This window comes from Ambystoma mexicanum, unplaced genomic scaffold (assembly GCF_040938575.1).
Source record: "Ambystoma mexicanum isolate Mex_15411 unplaced genomic scaffold, UKY_AmexF1_1 Mex_scaf26, whole genome shotgun sequence".
NCBI classification, from domain to species: Eukaryota; Metazoa; Chordata; class Amphibia; order Caudata; family Ambystomatidae; genus Ambystoma; species Ambystoma mexicanum.
Genome location: NW_027182440.1, coordinates 2209627 through 2236020, shown reverse-complemented (window position 1 = coordinate 2236020; position 26394 = coordinate 2209627).

Genomic DNA, 26394 nt, shown 5'->3' with positions numbered 1-26394 from the left:
CACAGAGAGCACTAACAATGAGCTGGGAGTCTGTCACATTCCCCTGCATAGAGAACAAATGTCCCTAACACTAACAGCAAGATGGGAGTTTGTCACATTCTCCTGCATAGACAGCACATGTTCCTAACACTAACAGCGAGCTGAGAGTCTGTCACATTCCTTTGCATAGAGAGCACATGTTCCTAACACTAACAGCGAGCTGGGCGTCTGTCACATTCACCTGCATAGAGAGCACATGTTCCTAACACTAGCAGCGAGCTGGTAGTCTGTCACATCCCTTGCAGAGAGAGCACATATTCCTAACATTAACAGCGAGCTGTGCGTCTGTCAAGTTCTCCTGCATAAGGAACACATGTTCCTAACACTAAGCGCGAGCTGGGAGTCTGTCACATTCCCTTGCATAGAAAGCACATGTTCCTAACACTGACAGGGAGCTGGAAGTCTGTTGCATTTCCTTGCATAGAGAGCAAATGTTCCTAAAACTAACAGCGAGCTGGGAATCTGTCACATTCCTGGGCAGAGAGATCACTAACAGCAAGCTGGGAGTCTTTCACATTCCCTTGCATAGAGAGCACTAGTTCTGAACACTAACAGCGAGCTGGGAGTCTGTCACATTCCGTTGCATAGACAGCACATGTTCCTAACACTAACAGTGAGCTTGGAGTCTGTCCCATTCCCTTGCATAGAGAGCACATGTTCCTAACACTAACAGCAAGCTGGGATTCTGTGACATTCCAATGCATAGAGAGCACATGTTCCTAACACTAACAACAAGCTGGGTGTCTGTCACATTCCCTTGCATAGAGAGCACATGTTCCTAACACTAACGGCGAGCTGTGTGTCTGTCACATTCCCTTTCCTCGAGTGCACATGTTCCTAACACTAACAGCGAGCTGGGAGTCTGTCACATTCCCTTGCATAGAAAGCACATGCTCCTAACACTAACAGCGAGCTGGGAGTCTGCCACATTCCCTTGCACAGAGAGCACATGTTCCTAACACTAACAGCGAGCTGGGTGTCTGTCACATTCCCTTGCCTAGAGAGCACATGTTCCTAACACTAACAGCGAGCTGGGATTCTGTGACATTCCAATGCATAGAGAGCACATGTTCCTAACACTAACAACAAGCTGGGTGTCTGTCACATTCTCTTGCATAGAGAGCACATGTTCCTAACCCTAACAGCAAGCTGGGTGTCTGTCACATTCTCTTTCCTCGAGTGCACATGTTCCTAACACTAACAGCGAGCTGGGAGTCTGTCACATTCCCTGGCATAGAAAGCACATGCACTTAACACTAACAGCGAGCTGGGAGTCTGCCACATTCCCCTGCATAGAGAGCACATGTTCCTATCACTAACAGCGTGCTGGGAGTCTGTCACATTCCCCTGCATAGAGAGCACATGTTCCTAACACTAAAAGCGAGTTGGGAGTCTGTCACATTCCCCTGCATAGAGAGGACATGTTCCTAACACTAACAGCAAGCTGGGCGTCTGTCACATTCCCCTGCATAGAGAGCACATGTTCCTAACACTAACAGTGAGCTGAGAGTCTGTCACATTCCCCTATATAGAGAGCACATGTTTCTAACACTAACAGCTAGCTGGGCATCTGTCACATTCCCCTGCATAGAGAGCACATGTTCCTAACACTAACAGCAGCTGGGAGTCTGTCAAATTCCCTAACAGCGAGCTGGGAGTCTGTCACATTCCCTTGCACAGAGAGCAAAAACAGTGAGCTGGGAGTCTGTCATATTCCGCTGCATGGAGAGCAAATGTCCCTAACACTAACAGTGAGATGGGAGTCTGTCACATTCGTTTGCATAGACAGCACATGTTCCTAACACGAACAGCGAGCTGGGAGTTAGTCACATTCCCTTGCACAGAGCACATGTTCCTAACACTAACAGCGAGCTGGGAGTCTGTCACATTCCCCTGCATAGAGAGCACATGTTCCTAACACTAACAGCGAGCTGGGCGTCTGTCACATTCTCCTGCATAGACAGCACATGTTCCTAACACTAGCAGCGAGCTGGTAGTCTGTCACATTCCCTTGCAGAGAGAGCACATATTCCTAACATTAACAGTGAGCTGTGCATCTGTCACATTCTCCTGCATAAGGAACACATGTTCCTGACACTAAGAGCGAGCTGGGAGTCTTTCACATTCCCTTGCATCGACAGCACATGTTCCTAACACTGACAGGGAGCTGGAAGTCTGTTGCATTTCCTTGCATAGAGCACATGTTCCTAACACTAACAGCGAGCTGGGAGTCTGTCACATTCCCATGCATAGAGAGCACATGTTCCTAACACTAACAGTGAGCTGGGCGTCTGTCACATTCTCCTGCATAGACAGCACATGTTCCTAACACTAACAGCGAGCTGAGAGTCTGTCACATTCCTTTGCATAGAGAGCACATGTTCCTAACACTAACAGCGAGCTGGGCGTCTGTCACATTCACCTGCATAGAGAGCACATGTTCCTAACACTAGCAGCGAGCTGGTAGTCTCTCACATTCCCTTGCAGAGAGAGCACATATTCCTAACATTAACAGCGAACTGTGCGTCTGTCACATTCTCCTGCATAAGGAACACATGTTCCTAACACTAAGAGCGAGCTGGGAGTCTTTCACATTCCCTTGCATCGAAAGCACATGTTCCTAACACTGACAGGGAGCTGGAAGTCTGTTGCATTTCCTAGCATAGAGAGCAAATGTTCCTAAAACTAAAAGCGAGCTGGGAATCTGTCACATTCCTGGGCACAGAGATCACTAACAGCAAGCTGGGAGTCTTTCACATTCCCTTGCATAGAGAGCACTAGTTCTGAACACTAACAGCGAGCTGGGAGTCTGTCACATTCCCTTGCATAGACAGCACATGTTCCTAACACTAACAGTGAGCTTGGAGTCTGTCACATTCCCTTGCATAGAGAGCACCTGTTCGTAACACTAACAGCGAGCTGGGATTCTGTGACATTCCAATGCATAGAGAGCACATGTTCCTAACACTAAGCGCAAGCTGGGAGTCTGTAACATTCCCTTGCATAGAAAGCACATGTTCCTAACACTGACAGGGAGCTGGAAGTCTGTTGCATTCCCTTGCACAGAGAGCACATGCTCCTAACACTAACAGCGATCTGGGAGTTTGCCACATTCCCCTGCACAGAGAGCACATGCTAATAACACTAACAGCGAGCTGGGAGTCTGCCACATTCCCTTGCAAAGAGAGCATATGCTCCTAACACTAACAGCGAGCTGGGAGTCTGCCACATTCCCCTGCATAGACAGCACATGCTCCTAACACAAACAGGGAGCTGGGCGTCTGTCACATTCCCCTGCATAGACAGCACATGTTCCTAACACTACCAGCAAGCTGGGAGTTTGTCATATTCCCCTGCATAGAGAGCGCATGTTCCTAACACTAACCGCGAGCTGGGAGTCTGTCACATTCCCCTGCATAGAGAGGACATGTTCCTAACACTAACAGCATGCTGGGCCTCTGTCACATTCCCCTGCATAGAGAGCACATGTTCCTAACACTAACAGCGAGCTGAGAGTCTGTCACATTCCCCTGCATAGAGAGTACAAGTTCCTAACACTAACAGCTAGCTGGTTGTCTGTCACATTCCCCTGCATAGAGAGCACATGTTCCTAACACTAACAGCGAGCTGGGAGTCTGTCACATTCCCTAACAGCAAGCTGGGTGTCTGTCACATTCCCTTGCACAGAGAGCACTAACATCGAGCTGGGAGTCTGTCACATTCCCTTGCATAGAGAGCACATGTTCCGAACACTAACAGCAAGCTGGGAGTCTGTCACATTCCTTTGCACAGAGAGCACCAACAGCGAGCTGGGAGTCTGTCACATTTCCCTGCATAGAGAGCACTAGTTCCTAACTCTAACAGCGAGCTGGGAGTCTGTCATATTCCCTTGCATAGACAGCACATGCTCCTAACACCAACGGTGAGCTGGGAGTCTGCCACATTCCCTTGCACAGAGAGCACATGTTCCTAACACTAACCACGAGCTGGGAGTCTGTCACATTCCCCTGCATAGAGAGCACATGTTCCTAACACCAACGGTGAGCTGGGAGTCTGCCACATTCCCTTGCACAGAGAGCACATGTTCCTAACACTAACCACGAGCTGGGAGTCTGTCACATTCCCCTGCATAGAGAGCACATGTTCCTAACACTAACAGCGAGTTGGGAGTCTGTCACATTCCCCTGCATAGAGAGGACATGTTCCTAACACTAACAGCAAGCTGGGCGTCTGTCACATTCCCCTGCATAGAGAGCACATGTTCCTAACACTAAGCGCAAGCTGGGAGTCTGTCACATTCCCTTGCATAGAAAGCACATGTTCCTAACACTGACAGGGAGCTGGAAGTCTGTTGCATTCCCTTGCACAGAGAGCACATGCTCCTAACACTAACAGCGATCTGGGAGTCTGCCACATTCCCCTGCACAGAGAGCACATGCTAATAACACTAACAGCGAGCTGGGAGTCTGCCACATTCCCTTGCAAAGAGAGCATATGCTCCTAACACTAACAGCGAGCTGGGAGTCTGCCACATTCCCCTGCATAGACAGCACATTCTCCTAACACAAACTGGGAGCTGGGCGTCTGTCACATTCCCCCGCATAGACAGCACATGTTCCTAACACTACCAGCAAGCTGGGAGTTTGTCATATTCCCCTGCATAGAGAGCGCATGTTCCTAACACTAACCGCGAGCTGGGAGTCTGTCACATTCCCCTGCATAGAGAGGACATGTTCCTAACACTAACAGCATGCTGGGCCTCTGTCACATCCCCCTGCATAGAGAGCACATGTTCCTAAGACTAACAGCGAGCTGAGAGTCTGTCACATTCCCCTGCATAGAGAGTACAAGTTCCTAACACTAACAGCTAGCTGGTTGTCTGTCACATTCCCCTGCATAGAGAGCACATGTTCCTAACACTAACAGCGAGCTGGGAGTCTGTCACATTCCCTAACAGCGAGCTGGGAGTCTGTCATATTCCCTTGCATAGACAGCACATGCTCCTAACACCAACGGTGAGCTGGGAGTCTGCCACATTCCCTTGCACAGAGAGCACATGTTCCTAACACTAACCACGAGCTGGGAGTCTGTCACATTCCCCTGCATAGAGAGCACATGTTCCTAACACTAACAGCGAGTTGGGAGTCTGTCACATTCTCCTGCATAGAGAGGACATGTTCCTAACACTAACAGCAAGCTGGGCGTCTGTCACATTCCCCTGCATAGAGAGCACATGTTCCTAACACTAAGCGCAAGCTGGGAGTCTGTCACATTCCCTTGCATAGAAAGCACATGTTCCTAACACTGACAGGGAGCTGGAAGTCTGTTGCATTCCCTTGCACACAGAGCACATGCTCCTATCACTAACAGCGATCTGGGAGTCTGCCACATTCCCCTGCACAGAGAGCACATGCTAATAATACTAACAGCGAGCTGGGAGTCTGCCACATTCCCTTGCAAAGAGAGTATATGCTCCTAACACTAACAGCGAGCTGGGAGTCTGCCACATTCCCCTGCATAGACAGCACATTCTCCTAACACAAACTGGGAGCTGGGCGTCTGTCACATTCCCCCGCATAGACAGCACATGTTCCTAACACTACCAGCAAGCTGGGAGTTTGTCATATTCCCCTGCATAGAGAGCGCATGTTCCTAACACTAACCGCGAGCTGGGAGTCTGTCACATTCCCCTGCATAGAGAGGACATGTTCCTAACACTAACAGCATGCTGGGCCTCTGTCACATCCCCCTGCATAGAGAGCACATGTTCCTAACACTAACAGCGAGCTGAGAGTCTGTCACATTCCCCTGCATAGAGAGTACAAGTTCCTAACACTAACAGCTAGCTGGTTGTCTGTCACATTCCCCTGCATAGAGAGCACATGTTCCTAACACTAACAGCGAGCTGGGAGTCTGTCACATTCCCTAACAGCAAGCTGGGTGTCTGTCACATTCCCTTGCACAGAGAGCACTAACAGCGAGCTGGGAGTCTGTCACATTCCCTTGCATAGAGAGCACATGTTCCGAACACTAACAGCAAGCTGGGAGTCTGTCACATTCCTTTGCACAGAGAGCACTGACAGCGAGCTGGGAGTCTGTCACATTCCCCTGCATAGAGAGCACTAGTTCCTAACACTAACAGCGAGCTGGGAGTCTGTCACATTCCCTTGCATAGACAGCACATGCTCCTAACACCAACGGTGAGCTAGGAGTCTGCCACATTCCCTTGCACAGAGAGCACATGTTCCTAACACTAACCACGAGCTGGGAGTCTGTCACATTCCCCTGCATAGAGAGCACATGTTCCTAACACTAACAACGAGTTAGGAGTCTGTCACATTCCCCTGCATAGAGAGGACATGTTCCTAACACTAACAGCAAGCTGGGCATCTGTCACATTCCCCTGCATAGAGAGCACATGTTCCTAACACTAACAGTGAGCTGAGAGTCTGTCACATTCCCCTGCATAGAGAGCACATGTTTCTAACACTAACAGCTAGCTGGGCATCTGTCACATTCCCCTGCATAGAGAGCACATGTTCTTAACACTAACAGCAGAGGGGAGTCTGTCAAATTCCCTAACAGTGAGCTGGGAGTCTGTCATAGTCCCCTGCATAGAGAGCAAATGTCCCTAACACTAACAGCGAGATGGGAGTCTGTCACATTCGTTTGCATAGACAGCACATGTTCCTAAAACTAACAGCGAGCTGGGAGTTAGTCACATTCCCTTGCACAGAGCACATGTTCCTAACATTAACAGCGAGCTGGGAGTCTGTCACATTCCCCTGCATAGAGAGCACATGTTCCTAACACTAACAGTGAGCTGAGAGTCTGTCACATTCCCCTATATAGAGAGCACATGTTCCTAACACTAACAGCAGCAGGGAGTCTGTCAAATTCCCTAACAGTGAGCTGGGAGTCTGTCATATTCCCCTGCATAGAGAGCAAATGTCCCTAACACTAACAGCGAGATGGGAGTCTGTCACATTCGTTTGCATAGACAGCACATGTTCCTAACACTAACAGCGAGCTGGGAGTTAGTCACATTCCCTTGCAAAGAGCACATGTTCCTAACACTAACAGCGAGCTGGGAGTCTGTCACATTCCCTTGCATAGACAGCACATGCTCCTAACACCAACAGTGAGCTGGGAGTCTGTCACATTCCCTTGCATAGAAAGCACATGCTCCTAACACTAACAGCGAGCTGGGAGTCTGCCTCATTCCCTTGCACAGAGAGCACATGTTCCTAACACTAACCACGAGCTGGGAGTCTGTCACATTCCCCTGCATAGAGAGCACATGTTCCTAACACTAACAGCGAGTTGGGAGTCTGTCACATTCCCCTGCATAGAGAGGACATGTTCCTAACACTAACAGCAAGCTGGGCGTCTGTCACATTCCCCTGCATAGAGAGCACATGTTCCTAACACTAACAGTGAGCTGAGAGTCTGTCACATTCCCCTATATAGAGAGCACATGTTTCTAACACTAACAGCTAGCTGGGCATCTGTCACATTCCCCTGCATAGAGAGCACATGTTCCTAACACTAACAGCAGCTGGGTGTCTGTCAAATTCCATAACAGCGAGCTGGGAGTCTGTCATATTCCCTTGCACAGAGAGCAATAACAGTGAGCTGGGAGTCTGTCATATTCCGCTGCATGGAGAGCAAATGTCCCTAACACTAACAGTGAGATGGGAGTCTGTCACATTCGTTTGCATAGACAGCACATGTTCCTAACACTAACAGCGAGCTGGGAGTTGGTCACATTCCCTTGCACAGAGCACATGTTCCTAACACTCACAGCGAGCTGGGAGTCTGTCACATTCCCCTGCATAGAGAGCACATGTTCCTAACACTAACAGCGAGCTGGGCGTCTGTCACATTCTCCTGCATAGACAGCACATGTTCCTAACACTAGCAGCGAGCTGGTAGTCTGTCACATTCCCTTGCAGAGAGAGCACATATTCCTAACATTAACAGTGAGCTGTGCATCTGTCACATTCTCCTGCATAAGGAACACATGTTCCTGACACTAAGAGCGAGCTGGGAGTCTTTCACATTCCCTTGCATCGAAAGCACATGTTCCTAACACTAACAGTGAGCTGGGCGTCTGTCACATTCTCCTGCATAGACAGCACATGTTCCTAACACTAACAGCGAGCTGAGAGTCTGTCACATTCCTTTGCATAGAGAGCACATGTTCCTAACACTAACAGCGAGCTGGGCGTCTGTCATATTCACCTGCATAGAGAGCACATTTTCCTAACACTAGCAGCGAGCTGGTAGTCTGTCACATTCCCTTGCAGAGAGAGCACATATTCCTAACATTAACAGCGAACTGTGCGTCTGTCACATTCTCCTGCATAAGGAACACATGTTCCTAACACTAAGAGCGAGCTGGGAGTCTTTCACATTCCCTTGCATCGAAAGCACATGTTCCTAACACTGACAGGGAGCTGGAAGTCTGTTGCATTTCCTTGCATAGAGAGCAAATGTTCCTAAAACTAACAGCGAGCTGGGAATCTGTCACATTCCTGGGCACAGAGATCACTAACAGCAAGCTGGGAGTCTTTCACATTCCCTTGCATAGAGAGCACTAGTTCCGAACACTAACAGCGAGCTGGGAGTCTGTCACATTCCCTTGCATAGACAGCACATGTTCCTAACACTAACAGTGAGCTTGGAGTCTGTCACATTCCCTTGCATAGAGAGCACATGTTCGTAACACTAACAGCGAGCTGGGATTCTGTGACATTCCAATGCATAGAGAGCACATGTTCCTAAAACTAAGGGCAAGCTGGGAGTCTGTCACATTCCCTTGCATAGAAAGCACATGTTCCTAACACTGACAGGGAGCTGGAAGTCTGTTGCATTCCCTTGCACAGAGAGCACATGCTCCTAACACTAACAGCGATCTGGGAGTCTGCCACATTCCCCTGCACAGAGAGCACATGCTAATAACACTAACAGCGAGCTGGGAGTCTGCCACATTCCCTTGCAAAGAGAGCATATGCTCCTAACACTAACAGCGAGCTGGGAGTCTGCCACATTCCCCTGCATAGACAGCACATGCTCCTAACACAAACAGGGAGCTGGGCGTCTGTCACATTCCACTGCATAGACAGCACATGTTCCTAACACGACCAGCAAGCTGGGAGTTTGTCATATTCCCCTGCATAGAGAGCGCATGTTCCTAACACTAACCGCGAGCTGGGAGTCTGTCACATTCCCCTGCATAGAGAGGACATGTTCCTAACACTAACAGCATGCTGGGCCTCTGTCACATTCCCCTGCATAGAGAGCACATGTTCCTAACACTAACAGCGAGCTGAGAGTCTGTCACATTCCCCTGCATAGAGAGTACAAGGTCCTAACACTAACAGCTAGCTGGTTGTCTGTCACATTCCCCTGCATAGAGAGCACATGTTCCTAACACTAACCGTGAGCTGGGAGTCTGTCACATTCCCTAACAGCAAGCTGGGTGTCTGTCACATTCCCTTGCACAGAGAGCACTAACAGCGAGCTGGGAGTCTGTCACATTCCCTTGCATAGAGAGCACATGTTCCGAACACTAACAGCAAGCTGGGAGTCTGTCACATTCCTTTGCACAGAGAGCACTAACAGCGAGCTGGGTGTCTGTCACATTCCCCTGCATAGAGAGCACTAGTTCCTAACACTAACAGCGAGCTGGGAGTCTGTCACATTCCCTTGCATAGACAGCACATGCTCCTAACACCAACGGTGAGCTAGGAGTCTGCCACATTCCCTTGCACAGAGAGCACATGTTCCTAACACTAACCACGAGCTGGGAGTCTGTCACATTCCCCTGCATAGAGAGCACATGTTCCTAACACTAACAGCGAGTTGGGAGTCTGTCACATTCCCCTGCATAGAGAGGACATGTTCCTAACACTAACAGCAAGCTGGGCGTCTGTCACATTCCCCTGCATAGAGAGCACATGTTCCTAACACTAACAGTGAGCTGAGAGTCTGTCACATTCCCCTGCATAGAGAGCACATGTTTCTAACACTAACAGCTAGCTGGGCATCTGTCACAATCCCCTGCATAGAGAGCACATGTTCCTAACACTAACAGCAGCGGGGAGTCTGTCAAATTCCCTAACAGTGAGCTGGGAGTCTGTCATATTCCCCTGCATAGAGAGCAAATGTCCCTAACGCTAACAGCGAGATGGGAGTATGTCACATTCGTTTGCATAGACAGCACATGTTCCTAACACTAACAGCGAGCTGGGAGTTAGTCACATTCCCTTGCACAGAGCACATGTTCCTAACACTAACAACGAGCTGGGAGTCTGTCACATTCCCCTGCATAGAGAGCACATGTTCCTAACACTAACAGTGAGCTGAGAGTCTGTCACATTCCCCTATATAGAGAGCACATGTTCCTAACACTAACAGCAGCGGGGAGTCTGTCAAATTCCCTAACAGTGAGCTGGGAGTCTGTCATATTCCCCTGCATAGAGAGCAAATGTCCCTAACACTAACAGCGAGATGGGAGTCTGTCACATTCGTTTGCATAGACAGCACATGTTCCTAACACTAACAGCGAGCTGGGAGTTAGTCACATTCCCTTGCAAGGAGCACATGTTCCTAACACTAACAGCGAGCTGGGAGTCTGTCACATTCCCCTGCATAGAGAGCACTAGTTCCTAACACTAACAGCGAGCTGGGAGTCTGTCACATTCCCTTGCATAGACAGCACATGCTCCTAACACCAACAGTGAGCTGGGAGTCTGTCACATTCCCTTGCATAGAAAGCACATGCTCCTAACACTAACAGCGAGCTGGGAGTCTGCCACATTCCCTTGCACAGAGAGCACATGTTCCTAACACTAACCACGAGCTGGGAGTCTGTCACATTCCCCTGCATAGAGAGCACATGTTCCTGACACTAACAGCGAGTTGGGAGTCTGTCATATTCCCCTGCATAGAGAGGACATGTTCCTAACACTAACAGCAAGCTGGGCATCTGTCACATTCCCCTGCATAGAGAGCACATGTTCCTAACACTAACAGTGAGCTGAGAGTCTGTCACATTCCCCTATATAGAGAGCACATGTTTCTAACACTAACAGCTAGCTGGGCATCTGTCACATTCCCCTGCATAGAGAGCACATGTTCCTAACACTAACAGCAGCTGGGAGTCTGTCAAATTCCCTAACAGCGAGCTGGGAGTCTGTCACATTCCCTTGCACAGAGAGCAATAACAGTGAGCTGGGAGTCTGTAATATTCCGCTGCATGGAGAGCAAATGTCCCTAACACTAACAGTGAGATGGGAGTCTGTCACATTCGTTTGCATAGACAGCACATGTTCCTAACACTAACAGCGAGCTGGGAGTTAGTCACATTCCCTTGCACAGAGCACATGTTCCTAACACTCACAGCGAGCTGGGAGTCTGTCACATTCCCCTGCATAGAGAGCACATGTTCCTAACACTTACAGCGAGCTGGGCGTCTGTCACATTCTCCTGCATAGACAGCACATGTTCCTAACACTAGCAGCGAGCTGGTACTCTGTCACATTCCCTTTCAGAGAGAGCATATATTCCTAACATTAACAGTGAGCTGTGCATCTGTCACATTCTCCTGCATAAGGAACACATGTTCCTGACACTAAGAGCGAGCTGGGAGTCTTTCACATTCCCTTGCATCGAAAGCACATGTTCCTAACACTGACAGGGAGCTGGAAGTCTGTTGCATTTCCTTGCATAGAGCACATGTTCCTAACACTAACAGCGAGCTGGGAGTCTGTCACATTCCCATGCATAGAGAGCACATGTTCCTAACACTAACAGTGAGCTGGGCGTCTGTCACATTCTCCTGCATAGACAGCACATGTTCCTAACACTAACAGTGAGCTGAGAGTCTGTCACATTCCTTTGCATAGAGAGCACATGTTCCTAACACTAACAGCGAGCTGGGCGTCTGTCACATTCACCTGCATATAGAGCACATGTTCCTAACACTAGCAGCGAGCTGGTAGTCTGTCACATTCCCTTGCAGAGAGAGCACATATTCCTAACATTAACAGCGAACTGTGCGTCTGTCACATTCTCCTGCATAAGGAACACATGTTCCTAACACTAAGAGCGAGCTGGGAGTCTTTCACATTCCCTTGCATCGAAAGCACATGTTCCTAACACTGACAGGGAGCTGGAAGTCTGTTGCATTTCCTTGCATAGAGAGCAAATGTTCCTAAAACTAACAGCGAGCTAGGAATCTGTCACATTCCTGGGCACAGAGATCACTAACAGCAAGCTGGGAGTCTTTCACATTCCCTTGCATAGAGAGCACTAGTTCCGAACACTAACAGCGAGCTGGGAGTCTGTCACATTCCCTTGCATAGACAGCACATGTTCCTAACACTAACAGTGAGCTTGGAGTCTGTCACATTCCCTTGCATAGAGAGCACATGTTCGTAACACTAACAGCGAGCTGGGATTCTGTGACATTCCAATGCATAGAGAGCACATGTTCCTAACACTAAGCGCAAGCTGGGAGTCTGTCACATTCCCTTGCATAGAAAGCACATGTTCCTAACACTGACAGGGAGCTGGAAGTCTGTTGCATTCCCTTGCACAGAGAGCACATGCTCCTAACACTAACAGCGATCTGGGAGTCTGCCACATTCCCCTGCACAGAGAGCACATGCTAATAACACTAACAGCGAGGTGGGAGTCTGCCACATTCCCTTGCAAAGAGAGCATATGCTCCTAACACTAACAGCGAGCTGGGAGTCTGCCACATTCCCCTGCATAGACAGCACATGCTCCTAACACAAACAGGGAGCTGGGCGTCTGTCACATTCCCCTGCATAGACAGCACATGTTCCTAACACTACCAGCAAGCTGGGAGTTTGTCATATTCCCCTGCATAGAGAGCGCATGTTCCTAACACTAACCGCGAACTGGAAGTCTGTCACATTCCCCTGCATAGAGAGGACATGTTCCTAACACTAACAGCATGCTGGGCCTCTGTCACATTCCCCTGCATAGAGAGCACATGTTCCTAACACTAACAGCGAGCTGAGAGTCTGTCACATTCCCCTGCATAGAGAGTACAAGGTCCTAACACTAACAGCTAGCTGGTTGTCTGTCACATTCCCCTGCATAGAGAGCACATGTTCCTAACACTAACAGCGAGCTGGGAGTCTGTCACATTCCCTAACAGCAAGCTGGGTGTCTGTCACATTCCCTTGCACAGAGAGCACTAACAGCGAGCTTGGAGTCTGTCACATTCCCTTGCATAGAGAGCACATGTTCCGAACACTAACAGCAAGCTGGGAGTCTGTCACATTCCTTTGCACAGAGAGCACTAACAGCGATCTGGGAGTCTGTCACATTCCCCTGCATAGAGAGCACTAGTTCCTAACACTAACAGCGAGCTGGGAGTCTGTCATATTCCCTTGCATAGACAGCACATGCTCCTAACACCAACGGTGAGCTGGGAGTGTGCCACATTCCCTTGCACAGAGAGCACATGTTCCTAACACTAACCACAAGCTGGGAGTCTGTCACATTCCCCTGCATAGAGAGCACATGTTCCTAACACTAACAGCGAGTTGGGAGTCTGTCACATTCCCCTGCATAGAGAGGACATGTTCCTAACACTAACAGCAAGCTGGGTGTCTTTCACATTCCCCTGCATAGAGAGCACATGTTCCTAACACTAAGCGCAAGCTGGGAGTCTGTCACATTCCCTTGCATAGAAAGCACATGTTCCTAACACTACCAGCAAGCTGGGAGTTTGTCATATTCCCCTGCATAGAGAGCGCAAGTTCCTAACACTAACCGCGAGCTGGGAGTCTGTCACATTCCCCTGCATAGAGAGGACATGTTCCTAACACTAACAGCATGCTGGGAGTCTGTCACATTCCCCTGCATAGAGAGCACATGTTCCTAACACTAACAGCGAGTTGGGAGTCTGTCACATTCCCCTGCATAGAGAGGACATGTTCCTAACACTAACAGCAAGCTGGGCGTCTGTCACATTCCCCTGCATAGAGAGCACATGTTCCTAACACTAACAGTGAGCTGAGAGTCTGTCACATTCCCCTGCATAGAGAGCACATGTTTCTAACACTAACAGCTAGCTGGCCATCTGTCACATTCCCCTGCATAGAGAGCACATGTTCCTAACACTAACAGCAGCGGGGAGTCTGTCAAATTCCCTAACAGTGAGCTCGGAGTCTGTCATATTCCCCTGCATAGAGAGAAAATGTCCCTAACACTAACAGCGAGATGGTAGTCTGTCACATTCGTTTGCATAGACAGCACATGTTCCTAACACTAACAGCGAGCTGGGAGTTAGTCACATTCCCTTGCACAGAGCACATGTTCCTAACACTAACAGCGAGCTGGGAGTCTGTCACATTCCCCTGCATAGAGAGCACATGTTCCTAACACTAACAGCGAGCTGGGCGTCTGTCACATTCTCCTGCATAGACAGCACATGTTCCTAACAATAACAGCGAGCTGGTAGTCTGTCACATTCACCTGCATAGAGAGCACATGTTCCTAACACTAGCAGCGAGCTGGTAGTCTGTCACATTCCCTTGCAGAGAGAGCACATATTCCTAACATTAACAGCGAGCTGTGCATCTGTCACATTCTCCTGCATAAGGAACACATGTTCCTGACACTAAGAGCGAGCTGGGAGTCTTTCACATTCCCTTGCATCGAAAGCACATGTTCCTAACACTGACAGGGAGCTGGAAGTCTGTCCCATTCCCTTGCATAGAGAGCACATGTTCCTAACACTAACAGTGAGCTGAGAGTCTGTCACATTCCCCTGCATAGAGAGCACATGTTTCTAACACTAACAGCTAGCTGGGCATCTGTCACATTCCCCTGCATAGAGAGCACATGTTCCTAACACTAACAGCTAGCTGGGCATCTGTCACATTCCCCTGCATAGAGAGCACATGTTCCTAACACTAACAGCAGCGGGGAGTCTGTCAAATTCCCTAACAGTGAGCTCGGAGTCTGTCATATTCCCCTGCATAGAGAGCAAATGTCCCTAACACTAACAGCGAGATGGGAGTCTGTCACATTCGTTTGCATAGACAGCACATGTTCCTAACACTAACAGCGAGCTGGGAGTTAGTCACATTCCCTTGCACAGAGCACATGTTCCTAACACTAACAGCGAGCTGGGAGTCTGTCACATTCCCCTGCATAGAGAGCACATGTTCCTAACACTAACAGCGAGCTGGGCGTCTGTCACATTCTCCTGCATAGACAGCACATGTTCCTAACAATAACAGCGAGCTGGTAGTCTGTCACATTCACCTGCATAGAGAGCACATGTTCCTAACACTAGCAGCGAGCTGGTAGTCTGTCACATTCCCTTGCAGAGAGAGCACATATTCCTAACATTAACAGCGAGCTGTGCATCTGTCACATTCTCCTGCATAAGGAACACATGTTCCTGACACTAAGAGCGAGCTGGGAGTCTTTCACATTCCCTTGCATCGAAAGCACATGTTCCTAACACTGACAGGGAGCTGGAAGTCTGTCCCATTCCCTTGCATAGAGAGCACATGTTCCTAACACTAACAGTGAGCTGAGAGTCTGTCACATTCCCCTGCATAGAGAGCACATGTTTCTAACACTAACAGCTAGCTGGGCATCTGTCAAATTCCCCTGCATAGAGAGCACATGTTCCTAACACTGACAGGGAGCTGGAAGTCTGTTGCATTTCCTTGCATAGAGCACATGTTCCTAACACTAACAGCGAGCTGGGAGTCTTTCACATTCCCTTGCATCGAAAGCACATGTTCCTAACACTGACAGGGAGCTGGAAGTCTGTTGCATTTCCTTGCATAGAGCACATGTTCCTAACACTAACAGCGAGCTGGGAGTCTGTCACATTCCCATGCAAGGAGAGCACATGTTCCTAACACTAACAGTGAGCTGGGCGTCTGTCACATTCTCCTGCATAGACAGCACATGTTCCTAACACTAACAGCGAGCTGAGAGTCTATCACATTCCTTTGCATAGAGAGCACATGTTCCTAACACTAACAGCGAGCTGGGCGTCTGTCACATTCACCTGCATAGAGAGCACATGTTCCTAACACTAGCAGCGAGCTGGTAGTCTGTCACATTCCCTTGCAGAGAGAGCACATATTCCTAACATTAACAGCGAACTGTGCGTCTGTCACATTCTCCTGCATAAGGAACACATGTTCCTAACACTAAGAGCGAGCTGGGAGTCTTTCACATTCCCTTGCATCGAAAGCACATGTTCCTAACACTGAAAGGGAGCTGGAAGTCTGTTGCATTTCCTTGCATAGAGAGCAAATGTTCCTAAAACTAACAGCGAGCTGGGAATCTGTCACATTCCTGGGCACAGAGATCACTAACAGCAAGCTGGGAGTCTTTCACATTCCCTTGCATAGAGAGCACTAGTTCCGAACACTAACAGCGAGCTGGGAGTCTGTCACATTCCCTTGCATAGACAGCACATGTTCCTAACACTAACAGTGAGCTTGGAGTCTGTCACATTCCCTTGCATAGAGAGCACATGTTCGTATCACTAACAGCGAGCTGGGATTCTGTGACATTCCAATGCATAGAGAGCACATGTTCCTAACACTAAACGCAAGCTGGGAGTCTGTCACATTCCCTTGCATAGAAAGCACATGTTCCTAACACTGACAGGGAGCTGGAAGTCTGTTGCATTCCCTTGCACAGAGAGCACATGCTCCTAACACTAACAGCGATCTGGGAGTCTGCCACATTCCCCTGCACAGAGAGCACATGCTAATAACACTAACAGCGAGCTGGGAGTCTGCCACATTCCCTTGCAAAGAGAGCATTTGCTCCTAACACTAACAGCGAGCTGGGAGTCTGCCACATTACCCTGCATAGACAGCACATTCTCCTAACACAAACAGGGAGCTGGGCGTCTGTCACATTCTCCTGCATAGACAGCACATGTTCCTAACACTACCAGCAAGCTGGGAGTTTGTCATATTCTCCTGCATAGAGAGCGCATGTTCCTAACACTAACCGCGAGCTGGGAGTCTGTCACATTCCCCTGCATAGAGAGGACATGTTCCTAACACTAACAGCGAGCTGAGAGTCTGTCACATTCCCCTGCATAGAGAGTACAAGGTCCTAACACTAACAGCTAGCTGGTTGTCTGTCACATTCCCCTGCATAGAGAGCACATGTTCCTAACACTAACAGCGAGCTGGGAGTCTGTCACATTCCCTAACAGCAAGCTGGGTGTCTGTCACATTCCCTTGCACAGAGAGCACTAACAGCGAGCTGGGAGTCTGTCACATTCCCTTGCATAGAGAGCACATGTTCCGAACACTAACAGCAAGCTGGGAGTCTGTCACATTCCTTTGCACAGAGAGCACTAACAGCGAGCTGGGAGTCTGTCACATTCCCCTGCATAGAGAGCACTAGTTCCTAACACTAACAGCGAGCTGGGAGTCTGTCATATTCCCTTGCATAGACAGCACATGCTCCTAACACCAACGGTGAGCTGGGAGTCTGCCACATTCCCTTGCACAGAGAGCACATGTTCCTAACACTAACCACAAGCTGGGAGTCTGTCACATTCCCCTGCATAGAGAGCACATGTTCCTAACACTAACAGCGAGTTGGGAGTCTGTCACATTCCCCTGCATAGAGAGGACATGTTCCTAAAACTAACAGCAAGCTGGGCGTCTTTCACATTCCCCTGCATAGAGAGCACATGTTCCTAACACTAAGAGCGAGCTGGGAGTCTTTCACATTCCCTTGCATCGAAAGCACATGTTCCTAACACTGACAGGGAGCTGGAAGTCTGTTGCATTTCCTTGCATAGAGAGCAAATGTTCCTAAAACTAACAGCGAGCTGGGATTCTGTGACATTCCAATGCATAGAGAGCACATGTTCCTAACACTAAACGCAAGCTGGGAGTCTGTCACATTCCCTTGCATAGAAAGCACATGTTCCTAACACTGACAGGGAGCTGGAAGTCTGTTGCATTCCCTTGCACAGAGAGCACATGCTCCTAACACTAACAGCGAATTGGGAGTCTGCCACATTCCCCTGCACAGAGAGCACATGCTAATAACACTAACAGCAAGCTGGGAGTCTGCCACATTCCCATGCATAGAGAGCATATGCTCCTAACACTAACAGCGAGCTGGGAGTCTGCCACATTCCCCTGCATAGACAGCACATTCTCCTAACACAAACAGGGAGCTGGGCGTCTGTCACATTCCCCTGCATAGACAGCACATGTTCCTAACACTACCAGCAAGCTGGGAGTTTGTCATATTCCCCTGCATAGAGAGCGCATGTTCCTAACACTAACCGCGAGCTGGGAGTCTGTCACATTCCCCTGCATAGAGAGGACATGTTCCTAACACTAACAGCATGCTGGGCCTCTGTCACATTCCCCTGCATAGAGAGCACATGTTCCTAACACTAACAGCGAGCTGAGAGTCTGTCACATTCCCCTGCATAGAGAGTACAAGGTCCTAACACTAACAGCTAGCTGGTTGTCTGTCACATTCCCCTGCATAGAGAGCACATGTTCCTAACACTAACAGCGAGCTGGGAGTCTGTCACATTCCCTAACAGCAAGCTGGGTGTCTGTCACATTCCCTTACACAGAGAGCACTAACAGCGAGCTGGGAGTCTGTCACATTCCCTTGCATAGAGAGCACATGTTCCGAACACTAACAGCAAGCTGGGAGTCTGTCACATTCCTTTGCACAGAGAGCACTAACAGCGAGCTGGGAGTCTGTCACATTCCCCTGCATAGAGAGCACTAGTTCCTAACACTAACAGCGAGCTGGGAGTCTGTCATATTCCCTTGCATAGACAGCACATGCTCCTAACACCAACGGTGAGCTGGGAGTCTGCCACATTCCCTTGCACAGAGAGCACATGTTCCTAACACTAACCACAAGCTGGGAGTCTGTCACATTCCCCTGCATAGAGAGCACATGTTCCTAACACTAACAGCGAGTTGGGAGTCTGTCACATTCCCCTGCATAGAGAGGACATGTTCCTAACACTAACAGCAAGCTGGGCGTCTTTCACATTCCCCTGCATAGAGAGCACATGTTCCTAACACTAAGCGCAAGCTGGGAGTCTGTCACATTCCCTTGCATAGAAAGCACATGTTCCTAACACTGACAGGGAGCTGGAAGTCTGTTGCATTCCCTTGCACAGAGAGCACATGCTCCTAACACTAACAGCGATCTGGGAGTCTGCCACATTCCCCTGCACAGAGAGCACATGCTAATAACACTAACAGCGAGCTGGGAGTCTGCCACATTCCCCTGCATAGACAGCACATGCTCCTAACACAAACTGGGAGCTGGGCGTCTGTCACATTCCCCTGCATAGACAGCACATGTTCCTAACACTACCAGCAAGCTGGGAGTTTGTCACATTCCCCTGCATAGAGAGCGCATGTTCCTAACACTAACCGCGAGCTGGGAGTCTGTCACATTCCCCTGCATAGAGAGGACATGTTCCTAACACTAACAGCATGCTGGGAGTCTGTCACATTCCCCTGCATAGAGAGCACATGTTCCTAACACTAACAGCGAGTTGGGAGTCTGTCACATTCCCCTGCATAGAGAGGACATGTTCCTAACACTAACAGCAAGCTGGGCGTCTGTCACATTCCCCTGCATAGAGAGCACGTGTTCCTAACACTAACAGTGAGCTGAGAGTCTGTCACATTCCCCTGCATAGAGAGCACATGTTTCTAACACTAACAGCTAGCTGGGCATCTGTCACATTCCCCTGCATAGAGAGCAAATGTCCCTAACACTAACAGCGAGATGGGAGTCTGTCACATTCGTTTGCATAGACAGCACATGTTCCTAACACTAACAGCGAGCTGGGAGTTAGTCACATTCCCTTGCACAGAGCACATGCTCCTAACACTAACAGCGAGCTGGGAGCCTATCACATTCCCCTGCATAGAGAGCACATGTTCCTAACACTAACAGCGAGCTGGGCGTCTGTCACATTCTCCTGCATAGACAGCACATGTTCCTAACAATAACAGCGAGCTGGTAGTCTGTCACATTCACCTGCATAGAGAGCACATGTTCCTAACACTAGCAGCGAGCTGGTAGTCTGTCACATTCCCTTGCAGAGAGAGCACATATTCCTAACATTAACAACTAGCTGTGCATCTGTCACATTCTCCTGCATAAGGAACACATGTTCCTGACACTAAGAGAGAGCTGGGCGTCTTTCACATTCCCTTGCATCGAAAGCACATGTTCCTAACACTGACAGGGAGCTGGAAGTCTGTCCCATTCCCTTGCATAGAGAGCACATGTTCCTAACACTAACAGTGAGCTGAGAGTCTTTCACATTCCCCTGCATAGAGAGCACATGTTTCTAACACTAACAGCTAGCTGGGCATCTGTAACATTCCCCTGCATAGAGAGCACATGTTCCTAACACTAACAGCAGCGGGGAGTCTGTCAAATTTCCTAACAGTGAGCAGGGAGTCTGTCATATTCCCCTGCATAGAGAGCAAATGTCCTAACACTAACAGCGAGATGGGAGTCTGTCACATTCGTTTGCATAGACAGCACATGTTCCTAACACTAACAGCAAGCTGGGAGTTAGTCACATTCCCTTGCACAGAGCACATGTTCCTAACACTAACGGCGAGCTGTGTGTCTGTCACATTCCCTTTCCTCGAGTGCACATGTTCCTAACACTAACAGCGAGCTGGGAGTCTGTCACATTCCCTTGCAAAGAAAGCACATGCTCCTAACACTAACAGCGAGCTGGGAGTCTGCCACATTCCTTTGCACAGAGAGCACATGTTCCTAACACTAACAGCGAGCTGGGTGTCTGTCACATCCCCTTACCTAGAGAGCACATGTTCCTAACACTAACAGCGAGCTGGGATTCTGTGACATTCCAATGCATAGAGAACACATGTTCCTAACACTAACAACAAGCTGGGTGTCTGTCACATTCCCTTGCATAGAGAGCACATGTTCCTAACACTAACAGCGAGCTGGGAGTCTGTCACATTACTTTGCACAGAGAGCACTAACAATGAGCTGGGAGTCTGTCACATTCCCCTGCATAGAGAGCAAATGTCCCTAACACTAACAGCAAGATGGGAGTTTGTCACATTCTCCTGCATAGACAGCACATGTTCCTAACACTAACAGCGAGCTGAGAGTCTGTCACATTCCTTTGCATAGAGAGCACATGTTCCTAACACTAACAGCGAGCTGGGCGTCTGTCACATTCACCTGCATAAGGAACACATGTTCCTAACACTAAGCGCGAGCTGGGAGTCTGTCACATTCCCTTGCATAGAAAGCACATGTTCCTAACACTGACAGGGAGCTGGAAGTCTGTTGCATTTCCTTGCATAGAGAGCCAATGTTCCTAAAACTAACAGCGAGCTGGGAATCTGTCCCATTCCTAGGCAGAGAGATCACTAACAGCAAGCTGGGAGTCTTTCACGTTCCCTTGCATAGAGAGCACTAGTTCTGAACACTAACAGCGAGCTGGGAGTCTGTCACATTCCGTTGCATAGACAGCACATGTTCCTAACACTAACAGTGAGCTTGGAGTCTGTCCCATTCCCTTGCATAGAGAGCACATGTTCCTAACACTAACAGCAAGCTGGGATTTTGTGACATTCCAATGCATAGAGAGCACATGTTCCTAACACTAACAACAAGCTGGGTGTCTGTCACATTCCCTTGCATAGAGAGCACATGTTCCTAACACTAACGGCGAGCTGTGTGTCTGTCACATTCCTTTTTCTCGAGTGCACATGTTCCTAACACTAACAGCGAGCTGGGAGTCTGTCACATTCCCTTGCATAGAAAGCACATGCTCCTAACACTAACAGCGAGCTGGGAGTCTGCCACATTCCCTTGCACAGAGAGCACATGTTCCTAACACTAACAGCGAGCTGGGTGTCTGTCACATTCCCTTGCCTAGAGAGCACATGTTCCTAACACTAACAGTGAGCTGGGATTCTGTGACATTCCAATGCATAGAGAGCACATGTTCCTAACACTAACAACAAGCTGGGTGTCTGTCACATTCTCTTGCATAGAGAGCACATGTTCCTAACCCTAACGGCCAGCTGGGTGTCTGTCACATTCTCTTTTCACGAGTGCACATGTTCCTAACACTAACAGCGAGCTGGGAGTCTGTCACATTCCCTGGCATAGAAAGCACATGCACTTAACACTAACAGCGAGCTGGGAGTCTGCCACATTCCCCTGCATAGAGAGCACATGTTCCTATCACTAACAGCGTGCTGGGAATCTGTCACATTCCCTTGCCTAGAGAGCACATGTTCCTAACACTAACAGCGAGCTGGGAGTCTGTCACATTCCCCTGCATAGAGAGCACATGTTCCTAACACTAACAGCGAGTTGGGAGTCTGTCACATTCCCCTGCATAGAGAGCACATGTTCCTAACACTAACAGTGAGCTGAGAGTCTGTCACATTCCCCTATATAGAGAGCACATGTTTCTAACACTAACAGCTAGCTGGGCATCTGTCACATTCCCCTGCATAGAGAGCACATGTTCCTAACACTAACAGCAGCTGGGAGTCTGTCAAATTCCCTAACAGCGAGCTGGGAGTCTGTCACATTCCCTTGCACAGAGAGCAATAACAGTGAGCTGGGAGTCTGTCATATTCCGCTGCATGGAGAGCAAATGTCCCTAACAATAACAGTGAGATGGGAGTCTGTCACATTCATTTGCATAGACAGCACATGTTCCTAACACTAACAGCGAGCTGGGAGTTAGTCACATTCCCTTGCACAGAGCACATGTTCCTAACACTAAGCGCGAGCTGGGAGTCTGTCACATTCCCTTGCATAGAAAGCACATGTTCCTAACACTGACAGGGAGCTGGAAGTCTGTTGCATTTCCTTGCATAGAGAGCAAATGTTCCTAAAACTAACAGCGAGCTGGGAATCTGTCACATTCCTAGGCAGAGAGATCACTAACAGCAAGCTGGGAGTCCTTCACATTCCCTTGCATAGAGAGCACTAGTTCTGAACACTAACAGCGAGCTGGGAGTCTGTCACATTCCGTTGCATAGACAGCACATGTTCCTAACACTAACAGTGAGCTTGGAGTCTGTCCCATTCCCTTGCATAGAGAGCACATGTTCCTAACACTAACAGCAAGCTGGGATTCTGTGACATTCCAATGCATAGAGAGCACATGTTCCTAACACTAACAACAAGCTGGGTGTCTGTCACATTACCTTGCATAGAGAGCACATGTTCCTAACACTAACGGCGAGCTGTGTGTCTGTCACATTCCTTTTTCTCGAGTGCACATGTTCCTAACACTAACAGCGAGCTGGGAGTCTGTCACATTCCCTTGCACAGAGAGCAATAACAGTGAGCTGGGAGTCTGTCATATTCCGCTGCATGGAGAGCAAATGTCCCTAACAATAACAGTGAGATGGGAGTCTGTCACATTCATTTGCATAGACAGCACATGTTCCTAACACTAACAGCGAGCTGGGAGTTAGTCACATTCCCTTGCACAGAGCACATGTTCCTAACACTAAGCGCGAGCTGGGAGTCTGTCACATTCCCTTGCATAGAAAGCACATGTTCCTAACACTGACAGGGAGCTGGAAGTCTGTTGCATTTCCTTGCATAGAGAGCAAATGTTCCTAAAACTAACAGCGAGCTGGGAATCTGTCACATTCCTAGGCAGAGAGATCACTAACAGCAAGCTGGGAGTCCTTCACATTCCCTTGCATAGAGAGCACTAGTTCTGAACACTAACAGCGAGCTGGGAGTCTGTCACATTCCGTTGCATAGACAGCACATGTTCCTAACACTAACAGTGAGCTTGGAGTCTGTCCCATTCCCTTGCATAGAGAGCACATGTTCCTAACACTAACAGCAAGCTGGGATTCTGTGACATTCCAATGCATAGAGAGCACATGTTCCTAACACTAACAACAAGCTGGGTGTCTGTCACATTACCTTGCATAGAGAGCACATGTTCCTAACACTAACGGCGAGCTGTGTGTCTGTCACATTCCTTTTTCTCGAGTGCACATGTTCCTAACACTAACAGCGAGCTGGGAGTCTGTCACATTCCCTTGCATAGAAAGCACATGCTCCTAACACTAACAGCGAGCTGGGAGTCTGCCACATTCCCTTGCACAGAGAGCATATGTTCCTAACACTAACAGCGAGCTGGGTGTCTGTCACATTCCCTTGCCTAGAGAGCACATGTTCCTAACACTAACAGCGAGCTGGGATTCTGTGACATTCCAATGCATAGAGAGCACATGTTCCTAACACTAACAACAAGCTGGGTGTCTGTCACATTCTCTTGCATAGAGAGCACATGTTCCTAACCCTAACGGCAAGCTGGGTGTCTGTCACATTCTCTTTTCTCGAGTGCACATGTTCCTAACACTAACAGCGAGCTGGGAGTCTGTCACATTCCCTGGCATAGAAAGCACATGCACTTAACACTAACAGCGAGCTGGGAGTCTGCCACATTCCCCTGCATAGAGAGCACATGTTCCTATCACTAACAGCGTGCTGGGAATCTGTCACATTCCCTTGCCTAGAGAGCACATGTTCCTAACACTAACAGCGAGCTGGGAGTCTGTCACATTCCCCTGCATAGAGAGCACATGTTCCTAACACTAACAGCGAGTTGGGAGTCTCTCACATTCCCCTGCATAGAGAGCACATGTTCCTAACACTAACAGTGAGCTGAGAGTCTGTCATATTCCCCTATATAGAGAGCACATGTTTCTAACACTAACAGCTAGCTGGGCATCTGTCACATTCCCCTGCATAGAGAGCACATGTTCCTAACACTAACAGCAGCTGGGAGTCTGTCAAATTCCCTAACAGCGAGCTGGGAGTCTGTCACATTCCCTTGCACAGAGAGCAATAACAGTGAGCTGGGAGTCTGTCATATTCCGCTGCATGGAGAGCAAATGTCCCTAACAATAACAGTGAGATGGGAGTCTGTCACATTCGTTTGCATAGACAGCACATGTTCCTAACACTAACAGCGAGCTGGGAGTTAGTCACATTCCCTTGCACAGAGCACATGTTCCTAACACTAACAGCGAGCTGGGAGTCTGTCACATTCCCCTGCATAGAGAGCACATGTTCCTAACACTAACAGCGAGCTGGGCGTCTGTCACATTCTCCTGCATAGACAGCACATGTTCCTAACACTAGCAGCGAGCTGGTAGTCTGTCACATTCCCTTGCAGAGAGAGCACATATTCCTAACATTAACAGTGAGCTGTGCATCTTTCACATTCTCCTGCATAAGGAACACATGTTCCTGACACTAAGAGCGAGCTGGGAGTCTTTCACATTCCCTTGCATCGAAAGCACATGGTCCTAACACTGACAGGGAGCTGGAAGTCTGTTGCATTTCCTTGCATAGAGCACATGTTCCTAACACTAACAGCGAGCTGGGAGTCTGTCACATTCCCATGCATAGAGAGCACATGTTCCTAACACTAACAGTGAGCTGGGCGTCTGTCACATTCTCCTGCATAGACAGCACATGTTCCTAACACTAACAGCGAGCTGAGAGTCTGTCACATTCCTTTGCATAGAGAGCACATGTTCCTAACACTAACAGCGAGCTGGGCGTCTGTCACATTCACCTGCATAGAGAGCACATGTTCCTAACACTAGCAGCGAGCTGGTAGTCTGTCACATTCCCTTGCAGAGAGAGCACATATTCCTAACATTAACAGCGAACTGTGCTTCTGTCACATTCTCCTGCATAAGGAACACATGTTCCTAACACTAAGAGCGAGCTGGGAGTCTTTCACATTCCCTTGCATCGAAAGCACATGTTCCTAACACTGACAGGGAGCTGGAAGTCTGTTGCATTTCCTTGCATAGAGAGCAAATGTTCCTAAAACTAAAAGCGAGCTGGGAATCTGTCACATTCCTGGGCACAGAGATCACTAACAGCAAGCTGGGAGTCTTTCACATTCCCTTGCATAGAGAGCACTAGTTCCGAACACTAACAGCGAGCTGGGAGTCTGTCACATTCCCTTGCATAGACAGCACATGTTCCTAACACTAACAGTGAGCTTGGAGTCTGTCACATTCCCTTGCATAGAGAGCACATGTTCGTAACACTAACAGCGAGCTGGGATTCTGTGACATTCCAATGCATAGAGAGCACATGTTCCTAACACTAAGCGCAAGCTGGGAGTCTGTCACATTCCCTTGCATAGAAAGCACATGTTCCTAACACTGACAGGGAGCTGGAAGTCTGTTGCATTCCCTTGCACAGAGAGCACATGCTCCTAACACTAACAGCGATCTG